Raw genomic sequence first — 12,040 nt, 5'->3', positions numbered from 1 at the left:
GTTTTATTACACTGGTGCAATGAACACCGGGCCTTTTAAATGGGAGACACTACAGGGCAAAACACTGGAACCACAAATACTGTAGTAAGAGGGCCATGTGATAAGTACTGGGTTTCTAGGAGATGTAACCAGTGTGAAAGCTCAGAGAAAAATAGATGGTTTTAAGTAATAAGTAAATATATATTTATATATACACCTTTACAAACAAAGAAACTAGTCCACCATTACTTTAAGTACTTGAACAAAGTAAATGTATTTTATGTTATACCCTAAGTAACCTGATAACTCCTAGGCACTATCTTACTATAAAATCCAACTTTTTTTTTTTTAATGTGCACACCTTCTGTTATTTGACCCAGGGCTACCACATAGATTGGGGAATTAAGGAAGCGTCAAGTGTTGAAGCAGTATAATATTTGGACGGCATAAAAAAGAAAAATGTTGAGTGAGCTTCAAAGCACTGCCAGATGGTCCTCTCGACATTTACTGTCGATGGTACCTGTGTTTCCACCCCACCTTGATGTGATGAGTAACTGAATATTAAAAAAAAATTTAAATAGCATTGCTACAACATAAAAATAAAATTTTAAATAGCATTGCTACAATACCTCTCTGAGGATAAATATTCCTAATTATATTTGTCCTGGTTTTTAGTTGGTGGAATCATTGGTGCAAATACTACTGTATGTACTGTGGGTACCTAAAGATTTAAGATACGATACATTTTGAACAGATAAAAAAAGTGTGTTAAACTTTTAGAGTTATCCACAGACAATGAATCACAATTAAACATTGAAATTGATTGACAGCCCCAAATTGTTGGGATATTTGACTCGTCTACTTCAGAGAGAGCACTACCTTGTTACACAGCCAGTGCAAATGATGACAGTGCTCTCTGTGACACGTATTTAACATGTGGACCTGCAGAGGAAGGAAACAAGAGTGACAACAACATTTACTGGACCTCGAATCAATCTGCCTCTGTCAATCTTGCTGATACAGTGCTCCCGTTGTGGGATTCAGAGTCTGCGTTGCCATGAGCAGCTAACCTCTGCTCTGACAATCACTTACCCCGAACATGCCACTCCGAGATGTCCTCTGGGGCAAAAACACAAACTCTCTTGTAGATCTACAGCTGGGGATTGCGAGAATGTGTTGCACCCGTGCACTCATTCGTCACTTCTTAAGATATTGATACATAATTTAAGGTTAACACAAACCGCGATACCCTGCGCTGCAGAGGAAAGATGGAGGCCAACATTCCGTCTACGTAGATGAAGAATGTGCGAGCGTAGCACTACACCAGCTTTAGCTGTAATGTTACATGTGGCTCTGACCTTTGAAAATAACATGTGTGGGTTTCCTCTCTGAAACGAAGCCCATGGGAGGTTTTCCTAGTGGAATGGCCTGGAGACTGCCCCCACCCCCGGCCCTCCCACTACATAATGCCCCTGTGCTGAGATCTCATCATACAGATCTCAGGGTGCAATCCATCCGCACTCGGTGTCAACTTCATTTTCTTGAGGCTCGGCTTCCTGTAGCAGTCATCCATCGCCTGGAGTTTAAGCCCTGTATAAAGGCACCTTTGCACGAGTCGGGTTGTGAATTGGAGACACCTGGAAAGATAGCTGCAAAACCACATCCTTTATTTATATGTGATGCGGCTGCCATTGTTGTGCAAATACCTAGTGCTTGAGTAAAAACCAGGGACAATTGTTGAAGTTGAATAGAGCCAATTTCTGAGGTGTCAAAGGCATTCAGCAAATCGACACTGTAAACTTACCTGGGTGTTTGGGGCAATGGAGTGCGTCTATCTCAAGTTTTGATTTGCTGTGTTCTGAAAGGTGTCTGTGCAACGCAGGGTGTGAAAGAGGCCGACGCGAGATGAGAGAATGGGGACACGCCTTGTCAGGTGTCGTATTCTTCCGCCTGGATTGACAGCAGCGATAATTAAACCAAAGGGATGCCATCTCTGTTGAACGACAATTCCGTGTATTTACGCTGACTCCCCAGCTTTGTTGTCTGCCATATACTCTCAGGCCACCATTGTATAGGAAACGCAAACTAATTTCAACTTCCCATTGTTCCCCTAGATTTCCTTCTCATTCCTTGAGCATTTTGGCTCAAAGCAGAGAGAAAGAAAAATAAATTATTACCAAAAGAGAAATTATTTACCTGATGACCCTCTGAATTAAAAATCTGGATCATTCTTTTGGGGCACAAATGGGTTTTATTTCACTACTGCAGATGGAAAAAAAACCCCACAAAGCCAAAGATAGAAAAGTAGGCCCAGTGGAGTCGTCCAAGGCAGGAAGGATGTTATTAGGGTAAAGACGACTCCGCTGAGGTCAAACAGCCAGTTTGAGGTAACACCAAGGAAAACAATATCAAGTCAAGCTGGCTGTCAGAGGGAGGCAGCTTTTACCTATCCCTAGCCAGAAGAGAGCAGAGAAATGAAGAATTGACAAATGGCCGGAAAACGGTGAAGGCACTTCATTGGAGCAGCGCAGCCATCAGTCTGTCTGTGCTTGCAGCAGGCAGTTGAGCCCATAAACCACAGACTTATAGGTCTTAAAGGGCCGAGCGGCAGGTCGGAAAAAAGAATCAGAGGATAATTGAGTTCTCGGGGAAGTCCGTGCCCCCATCAGCCAATATTACATGTATCGTATACATACCTGCTGTGTCGTATTACCAGTTGCACCGCTGAGCGGTTTGAGAGACGTGCGGCCCACGTGGTCTCTCACAGCAACAGTCTCCAGGACAATGCAACCGGACACATCTGGTGATGTATCGCCCGGATTGCGTTTGGAATCTAATGGCAGCTGATGAACGAGGTGACTACAGAGTATGTCGTCTGCTGATGACCTGCATTCCCAGCGGAGATGCCGGCGAGTCATTAGTTCAGGTGGATGGCATCAATGGCTCATTCTTGATAAATCACTGTCAAGTGAACACCCATACACCCCCTAATGGACAGTGACAGTCAGCCGTAATGGGAGGGGGCACCTGTCTGTGGCCCTGCCATTGTTTGATCCTGTTAGGCTTTAGATCAATTAAACCAATAGCTGCGTCACATTGCTGGCAGACTGTCTGGTCTGTTTCCTCTCTTGATTAGTATAACGACTTGATGGGAATATCAGTCTGTCCGTCTTCCTCCACTCGTCTCCACCGCCCGAGCCTCTGAAGCATTTCCCTCAGCTCTGTTTCCCCGTTCCTCATAGCACTTTCTTTCTTTCTTTTTTTCACTACAGCTCCCTCCCCCGTGTCTCCCTTTCGTCTTCTCACCATGTCTTCTTCTCTGCTTCACTCTTTCTCTCCCTGGCACCAGTGTAAAGCATCCATTATAAAGCGATGCATGGGTGTCTGTGTGAGTGGGAGAGGGACTTGGCACTCCTCCTGCCCCACCTGCAGAGGAAGCACTGACAGCTGAGCACAGGGGGCTCATCTCTCCCCCTCCTCCTCCGCCTATCTCCACATCTCTTCTGACCTCCCTCCTCCCCTCACACCTTCCCTATCTTACGCTCCCTCTCCCGCCCTCCCTTTATTCCCTCTTGTTCCACACACACTGGCCCAATTTCTCCCCGTGCTCACCGGTCTCCCTTAAGCTGTTTTCACATTTCATTATTTCCATCTTTCTTTCGCCTTGCACTCTGCTCTCCATTTTCATCTTCCTCACTGCAAAAAATTTTTTTTTTTTTTATGCCTTCCAATTTTTTTGAGCCAAGATTGCAGTTGTATGTTTGCTTGAATTCAGACGGTGTGCTATCGGGGCAGATTGTTGTCCCAGTGTTTGTCTGCCAGACGAACAATTACTGTGTAATTAGCCGAACCTTGCCCTTCTCCGATGACCCCGAGCAATCAGTGTTTGCATGTTGCCGCTGACGGTTCTCCTCCGCAGCTAGAGAGACCAGACCTTGTGTACATCTGTTTATGCCCGCTCACAGGGAAGGTAGCCCATGCATTTTCATGAACAACAGACACATACTGTGGATTCACTGTGAAGCCTCGCTATGCTTGATGGCACCGTCACATTCCTCATTAGTTTACAGGTTTGCATGACATGTGATTTATTTACATCGGCACCCGGACGGCGATGTTACTTGGTATTTCAGCTCGTTACGGGTGCTGATTTCCGAGCTCCTAACTTATTATTGAAATAGGAAATGTATGACTTTTTGGCCACTTAACTCCAGCAAAACCATTCTATCTGCACAGATGAGGAAAAAAAACACCTGCACTATTACAGCCATCCGAGAATACATATATATATAATATTTTCATACAGACTGCCTGCCATATTCTCTGCTTGTATACAGAATGATTTGACAGGTAGAGAAATACAACAGTGGAACTGTGTTATACTGTTGATGTTTTCATATAGTCCACAGCTACACTCACTGCTAGAAGACAAATAATCACTATGTGTCTGCACCGTTGCGTTTCTAAATTTCAATCATGAAATATTTCCAGATGGTGACGTGGTTAAGGCTGGAATATATTAACGAAGAGATTATGGTCTCAGATAGAGCTGCACAAGGTAACGCGTTGACTTGAAAAATAATTAGTTTGCAAAAATAATCGGATGCATTTTTGTTTTACACATGTTAATGGAACAATTCAACCATCCATCCACTTATCACCGTTCTGATACAAAGTCTTTATTTGCACACAGTGCGAGAAAACAATTTTGTTTCGCCAAACAGCCAAGCTTAAAACACTACTAAACACAGAAGAATACACAAGTATATGAAAAAAAAACTACAATGTATTTCCACTGTGCTTTGTTATCCCGGTGCCCTAAGTTCCCTAAGCTGCAATTTGCCTATCTAAATTAACCAGTATCTAAATTGCCAGAAATGACTCAGTTCAATAGTTATTAAGCCGTTGTTGTCCATCAACATCTTCCCTGAGAGGCTTTTATCTGAGAATGTGACGACAAACGGATCAGCAATAACAGCTGGCCTTTCATTTTACAATCAATTTTTCAACAAAGCCTTGTCAGAGAATAAATAGTCGAAATGTATTCTGCTGAGTGTGTAATGGATGAAACCTTGAATGCCATAGGTGTTTCTGTGTGACATTTTTTCAGTATAGATGACATGCCAAAAAAAAAAATCCCATAGAAATGTAAGACAATTAATGGGGCATTTTCAGTGCTCCACTTATTTCTGCAGAGAACATTTTCTTTTAAACATTTAAATAATAGAGAACATTTTCTTTTAAACATTAAAAAAAAGGAGAGAACATTTTCTTTTAAACATTAAAAGAATTTTTTGTGTACCTTAATGTTTACATGTATTTAAAGAAAATGGGGCCATACTTGTTATTGGTGGGGCATGTTGGAGCATTAATTACTCATTAGTAACAATTTAATTTCACATTGACAGAGCTTTTGTTACTGTTAGCTTTATTTTGTCCTTAAGTGTTTTAGGCAATGGAGTTCGTAGAACAAACATTTTTGTTTCTTATCACCGTCGTACTCCTGCTCTGGAGCATCTCTTACCCATTGTACCTGTTATTATGTTATGATGTTGGCTCTGGACTCTTGTGTTAGATAAAATGTAAATACCTTGGCAGAGGCAAATAGCCTTGGCTTTATAGTTGATGTGATAATATCAAATATTAAGTTTAGAATTTACAAGATTTTTTTACTGCTACTATCTCAAGGGAATCACAGTATCTTACATATAAAACATGCATTTTGAACATAATACGAGTAATCACAAAATTTTAATGGATTAGTATTTTGGAAGCTGTATATTGATTGACTGATACAATCTTGCAGTGCAGGAGTGGTTATTGCTCTTGCCTTACAGAAGACCATGGGTTTTATCTTCAGCATTGATAGCCACGCTGTCCAAAAGCTGTTTTTTTTTTGGAGACTTTACATTGACTATAGGTATAAAGACCAGATGGACCGGTGAACGGTCCATGGTCTACTAGCCCTCCATCAGCTCTACTGCAATCCTCGAAAGGTTGAAGATTAATTTATTTCGATATAAGACACAAGTGGTAGTCAAACACCTCAGGGCTCCTTTGGGGCTAAAACAGAAAAAGCAAGAGTGGCCGAAGACTTGAGCAAACATCTGTACTGTTGGTGTAAACATGTGTCATCACGAGCGCGAGCCTACCCACCAAGACATTCAATACGAGCCAGTGCAAATGCATTAGCCCTCGCCATGAAATTTGCATAGTCTGAGCACAATGAAATCCCCAATGAGAGCAACTTCAGCAAACATGCTGACTGCAGAATGCTCCACTATAAAGAGCCAACATTGTGCAACCTGACAAAAAGACTAAATCTTTAGCTCTTAGGCCTGCAAGGCTGTAATAGATTTTTAGCTTAGAGAGGTAACACAAGCTATAGATCCTGTTCAGCGGTGAAAGAGAGTGACTCACAAAATCCAATGCAACTGTCAGGAAACAACATTGCCAAAGTGCTTTTTCACAACTTCTAGACAATTTTCTCATTCCATGGGTAGTAAATCGTACGTCAAGATTTTCTGTTTGCTTTCGAGATGATATCTAAACTAGGGCACGCTGCCTGCTCAGTGCAGAAGGTCCATGTAAAAATGCATGTTAGCAGTGCAGAAGGTCCATGTAAAAATGCAGTTAGGCGTAAGACTTAAAAAAAAAAAAAAGAAAAGAAATCTGCCTGATATGTTAGGTGTAAAATGTAGCGGCCGCTGGTGTGTGTGCGTTCAACAGTTTGGCAGGTACAACGTATTCACCAATCACACGTAACATGGAGAAATTCGCACCTTTCTCCAGATGAGTTAAAACTGAAGGCGGTGTGAGAAGCTGTTTGACATGCAGGTGTTAAATAACAAACTGAAAAATAATAGCAATGTGCAGCTCCGTGCTCCTGCTGCAGGTCCGTGCACTAGTTAGATAATCCACAAACAATTTGTCTTCAGGAGAATGCCCCAGATAGACCGGGCTTGTTTTACCAGATAAGTTCACAGTGGCTGGAATCAGAGATACAGTTCAACATTTGGTGCAGACACTTGACTGAAAGCCCCTGCGGGGGGGAACCTCAAAGTGCTTGATGTGAATGATGTGAACATTTTTCACTGAGGCAGTTTTTTGATTTTTGAAGTTAACATTGATGTATATATTCTTTTTGTTTTCAGGGTTGGAGAGGTTTTTTTATTCCAAAACCAATGTTGAAAATCGGGCTCTCAGAGATCAAAATGTTGACTAATCACAGGCTGTCTGTGAATAATCATGATCCATTGTGATCAATCACAATTAATCATGATTAATTGAGATCAAAATTAATCACAATTAATTATAAAAAAGAGCTATTTTTTATTTGTTGTTGTTTTGTTGTTGTTTTTTTGACTAATCCAAATGATTGAATTAATATGGAGGTCTAGAAGATATGGCAAACATTTTATCGCAGTGTTTTCTAATGACAACAACAGTATATTGACTTTGTATTAGAGCTATGATAAGTGGATGGATAGTAGAATTATTGGATATAAATTTTCCATCACAGTGCCAATACAATTGATGTATTAATTCCGACAGCCCTAGTTATAACATACCTTTAGTGATTTTATTCAAAATAAGCAAAACGGTGCCAGAGTGGTGACGTAGAAGGACAACAGCAGCAGGGGACAGGATTACCAGCCGAAGGAAATGTATCAATTAAATAAAATGGTGATTTGTAAATTTTTAACAGAGTTTAAATGATTCTAAAACCATTTCTTTTTTTTATTACTTTATTCTTAAACTGTCTATACCACCGTAACATCTGCGGGGTTTTAGCAGCGCAGCAGCTGCCAGCACCAATTGGGAATGTGTTTGCTAAAGAAGAAGAGAAGTGTAGAAAAGGAGTTAAACTAAATTCCCACTGCGACACCTGTGTTATCCATGAGCTAACAAAGGGAGATTAGAGCAAATACTTAATGGAAAGTTCCCGCTGAAGCTGTTCATGATAAGCAGTTTAGTCTCCGCCACAGTACCAGATGTAGCTCCATGAAAAAAGCTCTATTTTTACACCAAAGCACACCTGGCTACTGGCTGCAAAATAAATAGATTTAAGTGTAGACTTCGGAAACCTGGAAACCTCCTACGATCTGTGAGGCCTTTCATTTTAAACAGTGGGAAGCTTTGACATCCTCAGAGATTTGGTAAGTATTTTATGCAAAGTAAATCCAATGTACGAGGAGAACATTTGATACATAATCCACAAGAACTAAGAAATCTGTTCTTTCTCTCTCCCGAAGGCTGTAAAAAAATTTGCAGAACTTTTTTTCACATGGTGACCGACAACTAATGTGTGAATGGTCATTGTGGAAATTTCTTTTCTTTGGGGGGGGGACACTACACATTTGAGATGTTGACAAAGGCATATGGCCTGCCAGCTAATCTTGATTGATGCCGCCGCCACCACTGTGAACACCACTCACTCTGCTAGACATAATGAAATGTAGCGATGCCACGTTTCACCAAAATCATCACAGTCATCTGTTTATTATCCACTACAAAGGCACTGGAGGTTCCTCCACTTCAGGCTGGAAAAAAATCAATGCAGGAGTGTTTACTTTCCTCACACACAGCGCCGCACACACTTCTCATAAATATGTCTTCACTTGCCCAACGTGCTATTCTTAGGGCTCCCCTCTGAGCCACTTTCTAATTGGAGCTTTGTTTGTCCTATCGTTGGAGCCGTTCACAGCTCGGACTTTTTACGAGGCCGTCAAGTGGCTGCGATTTCCTGTCTGGGATTCAGTGGCTTTTCCCTCGCATGTCCTGGGACTTCTGCTCATCGGTGAGAGCTTCATTATCTGGGAATGGGAGGTGGCAGCTGAAGGAGAACAGCTGTTTAGCTAACCACTTGCATTGTTAGCCAGCCTCCTCCGTATGTCTAACTGCTTAAATCCATCCCTGAGCTGCTAATAGAATGCTCATTAGGAGAGAGGAGCGAGACTGGATGGAAAACAGAGCCTCTGTGCTACAGTCCTACCAGGTTCTGCTCCGCCTCCTCTCCCTCTGGTCTCTATTAGGTAGCTGTGTGGAATAAACCCCCCCTCCATGGATCAAATACCTATCTAGCTGATACTGTCCTTTGACCTCGACCTCCTGGGACCAGGAGAGGAACTATCGGTGCTCGGTATCTCCTTGGAGAGACAGCCACCGGCATCAGTTAAGGGAGAATCATGCTCTTCTCCTTGTGTACATGTGTAATAACTACAACATCCCAGAGGAAGAGCTTAGTTTGATTTTCCTTTTTCTTTTTTTTTCAACCTGCCCTTGAAGTACTACAGTATTACATTATTCAAATGGTGTAGATTTTAGATGTAATTTGTCAGAAACACACGTCTCTGTTTTCCTCTGTCAAAACCGATGAAGCCGCAGAGCAAAATGCTGAGCCATGACACGAGCGACGTCACCGGGACTGTACGAGGGTCTCAGTGGACAAAAAAAAGGAAACATCCCTCAGTCCTCGTCAAGGTAGAGCGCCCCCTTCCCTATAAAAATGTTTGAACATGAAAAAACGTCACCATGGAAGTACTTAACACACACCTAACGCAAGTGCAGGTAAACAAAGTGAAAAGCAACTTAAGGTGTGGGTGTTGTGGGTAAAGACAAATCACCGTGAGCTAGATCCGATCTGCTCCAAGCTGTAAAACAAGTACGGGCGCTGTTGTCATGTGCAAATGTTTCCAGGGTGAATTTTATTCACAAATAGACTCATTTGTACATCTGACATCTATTCAGCTAAGGGCGGGAGGGTGAGGGAAGGAGAGGGAGCGGGGGGGTTGATACACTGGGAGACAGTAGCTGTCGGATGTTTAATCATGCACTTCAACAAGAAAATCACTTCCAATGTCTTTTTTATTAATATCAAATTTTAGTTCCATTTAGGATAGATTATAATATAATATAAAAAATTAAGTTTAACATCTGGTCATTTATTATTTCTGTTCACATTAAATTAATGTAAAGTTAAATGTAATAAAATTGTTATCAGAACTTGAACACATCGTTACTGATACCACTGTGTCATCAAAATACTCAAAATATACTTCACTTCATGTTTCACTTTTCTTTCTTTTGCTTTCCTTAAAAAACAACTCGAATGGAAGGCTGTTAAAGTAAGAAAAAGATTTTCTGTCAGTTTTTGATTTATTTTTTTTTTCTTCCTCTTTCCAAAATCTGAAAGAAAATGCCAGTCCTTGGAAAGCTGGTGAGAAAGAAATTCTCGGCTCAAAACATATTTGACTCTAAAGAAGCGACCGTAGTGATTTATCTTAAATTTTTTTTTTTTTTTTTTTTTTTATCAATTTGTCCTGGAACTTTTCGACCCGTATCCACATTACATTAAAGCCTGGTGTAGTCAAACTGAGCTGGCAATTTTAATTGAATCACAAACGAAATGTAACCTGTTGTTAGCAGGTGGAGAAAATCACAACCTCTCTCCGGGCCTTTACACGGCTGACATTTAAATTACAGGTTCGTACTGATAACATTAACAACAGCTCTGTGTTAAGTGTCACCGTAAGTCATGAGATGTCAGTAATCCAGCAGGAAACGACAAAACAGCTGACTCCGACACAGCCCTAATTGATTCCTTCATTTGCACGTCTTCTATTGTCGCTTATCAGGAAATGTTAGCGATGCTGCATTTTGCCTTTTATACAGTAACTTGATTTAAAATCATAGGAAAAGTTCCAGAATCACCAAAACTCCATCACCAAAACTCCAAAAAAACAAAAAAAAAAAAAAAAACAAAACAAAGGTTGTTCCTGATTATTTTTACCCTAATGCCCTCAGTCCCTCTGAGTTCATGTTGACAGAAAACTCCTGTTAATCGATTCATTATGAGCTGATGGCAGCTGACAAGTGCACACAGCACAGTGTATAGTATGAGAGCAGGCTTACAGGTGTCACTTTGAATATGAGCCGGGAAGGAATGTCTGTGGGTTGAGATGTGTCAAGTGTTTTGACATTAGTTGCTGCTGAATGTGTGTTAGTTTGACACTGAGAAAGTGGAGCGTGTCAGCAGGCAGTCTAAGTGATAGACAAGCACACTCAGTCACGTACGTACACATGCCAGTACTCCACAGCCTACTCCACAGTAATACCGCACGATTATGTACAGTAAATACAAAGCCCCGTTTACAGGAAAGTTGGAACGCTTCTTAAAAATGGGATAAAACCCAGAAACGGTCGCTCAGTCTCGCCTGATCTCTGAGGTGTTCAGCGGGTTCGGATATGCTCGGTACCAAGTGCTTTAAGTTTTGTAGGTTTAGCCTTTGGGAAAGCGGTAAGAAGACTATGCTTGCTTCCGGAGGGTTAGCTAGTACGGAAAGCTCTGTGCACAGTTGTGGAATTTGTCGATGTTTAGGCTAGCTTTTAGGGATGCTAGAATTTGGATTTTTTTGTGCTGTAGAAAAACAAAAAAGTGTGGATTTTGATGGTTTGGGGGGGGGGTCCGTCTGGAAGCATAGCTAGAACTCATAATTTGTTTGTTTTTTTCAATTGAATACATGTATGAACAAGGGAAAAATATGTCATAATTGTGTCTCCATTTTGCGTCAATAAAAGTTAATTTCTACAAAATACATTTGTAATAATATATTTGTAAAATACTATGTATTTGCGATAATTACAACATCACAATCATTGGCCTCATACTGGAATCGACCCTTTAGCATCGCCGTTTTAGCATTCACACAGCCATTCACACACACCAGTATTATTTCATTGCCTTTGTATTTGGTTTTCTTAGCTCCGGGCTATAATTGAGTTCAAATGTAAAAACACTGAGGATCTTAAGTGCGATCACTGAGGCAGAAAAGGGCGACGCTCAAATGTTCTGTTTTGCAGTTACACAGTGACACTGCTCCACCGACAGCAACAAAACGGCCCAACAGAATGTATGCATTTGTAACACCAGCAAACAGAAAGACCAAACTGGTGTGTGTGTGTGTGTGGCTCTCGTACACAAACACACAAATAAATAGTGAATGAGGCTGCCAGGGCAGGGACGCACTGTTCCCCACCATAGCTTAGCTCACAGTTTTCT

General features: G+C 41.3%; 1 protein-coding gene across 2 annotated transcripts in view; it reads left to right on the top strand.

Annotated features, from left to right (window-relative positions):
• Positions 1 to 12,040, top strand: part of nlgn3a (neuroligin 3a) — a 163,874-nt gene that overhangs the window by 97,216 nt on the left and 54,618 nt on the right. The window lies entirely within an intron of this gene.

The sequence above is a fragment of the Cynoglossus semilaevis genome, chromosome 15 (genome assembly GCF_000523025.1).
Source record: "Cynoglossus semilaevis isolate Cse_v1.0 chromosome 15, Cse_v1.0, whole genome shotgun sequence".
Classification (NCBI taxonomy): Eukaryota; Metazoa; Chordata; class Actinopteri; order Pleuronectiformes; family Cynoglossidae; genus Cynoglossus; species Cynoglossus semilaevis.
The sequence above is the reverse complement of the archived record's forward strand: the minus strand, read 5'-3'. Positions and strand labels throughout refer to the sequence as shown.